A 1,646-nucleotide genomic window follows, 5' to 3' on the forward strand; every position below is an offset into this window, starting at 1 on the left:
ATATGCTGCAAATCCATGTAATAAAAACCAAATTATACACTAACTAAGAAGAGCTCATGAGACCAATTAAAATTGTGACTTATTTAATTTTGCAATTTATCTATAAAAGGGGAACTTTACGTTATTGTACGGTAGGTAGTGCCCATCATGGATTTGACCCATTAGGACTGGGAATGTGGAGGATGCATGCTACTGGTGACCATAACATATTTGATTATAACTTAAAATCTATTTTATCAATGTAATAAAAAGTGTTTCTTCCACTTAAGACTGTAGTATACTTTATGCCTAAAGTGTCATTTGACTTCTTAACAAAAGTGGTTTATGTTAATGTTAAAAAATAAAGAACTTGATCATTTTGTTAGTTAATACTCAAAACTAAGCCATGGTATCATCAGGACCTGCTTTTAAATAAAGCACAGGAGTGTTCTACACAAGGACAACGATACAAAGACAACGACTGTCACGTAGTAAAAAGCCCATTTTCAGTGCATTGTATGATTTAAATCTTTAAAACAAAGTGTTATTAGAGGGTTTTTTCAGGTCTTCTTTTAAAATTGATATATATCAGCACTACTTGGTCTGAGCCATACTGCTACATGGTTTGTGTCACAGTCTCATAATACACTTAAAACTTTGCCAGACTTGGATTTTGTGGTAGAAACAAAGAGCATTGCTAATTAAGTGAACACTACAGGGACTGATAAGAGTTCACATGCCTGACGTGTCCTGATAAATGTGACTGTAATCTAATTTGTAGAAACAACACCAACTTGCAAAAGAAACAAAAATCATTCTCCTCATATGAGCACATTTTTAAAGTCACTTTCTTTCAAAGATGATTCTTAGTTTTTATATTTACAAGGTCTAACTCATTTTAGAGACTGAAGTATTGTGAAGGAGTCACTTGGATGAGTTAGAAAACTGAACTTTTGGGCCTATCCTCATCTTGGAATCATGTATACATTAAGATATTCTTTTATTCTTTCTAGTTTTTTTTTCAGTGTGCACACACAGACACACACAAAGAAAATTCCCCTCTCGCCCTGTGGGTTGTCTTTATCCTTCAACCACGGGTTCTCTACCCGAGGCCTGGGAGCTTGAGGGTCCCGCAGAGTATTTCTGCTGTCCAGACTGCGCTCTTCAGGACAGACATATCAGATGTTGTTCCTGGGACCTGCTGAAGCCACTCGCCTAGCTTGATTGAGGGTTACTGTCCCAAGTGCTCTGATTACCACTGGGACCACTGTTACCTTCACCCTCCAGTCTCATGGTGCTGGATTTGGGATAAAACCCTCCATCCATGGCAAGGAGCTTCCTTATCTTTATGTCATTGGCTTTCTTTGGCCAGCTCAGGGCATTGGTGTGCAGAGCCTGTTCTTCCTGTTCAGCGGACTCCTCAGGACTTGTCTTACCCTCTGCAGGTATTTGGTAGTTGAAGCTTTCCTAGCGGCCTCTTCATGGGATTCTAGTAGTGCAATCCCGTCAGTTCTGATTACTTTCCCTCCCTTACTTACCATCCGTCTACACTTCTGCAGCCTGAATGACATTCCTATATTGTTGCCGTCTATCCTGGTGATATGGATCAGTGATTTGTTTCATTCACTCTGATCTTTCTGACAATTGTATTTTGGGCCCCGGTCATG

This window comes from Oreochromis aureus, linkage group 3, assembly GCF_013358895.1.
Source record: "Oreochromis aureus strain Israel breed Guangdong linkage group 3, ZZ_aureus, whole genome shotgun sequence".
Lineage (NCBI taxonomy): Eukaryota > Metazoa > Chordata > Actinopteri > Cichliformes > Cichlidae > Oreochromis > Oreochromis aureus.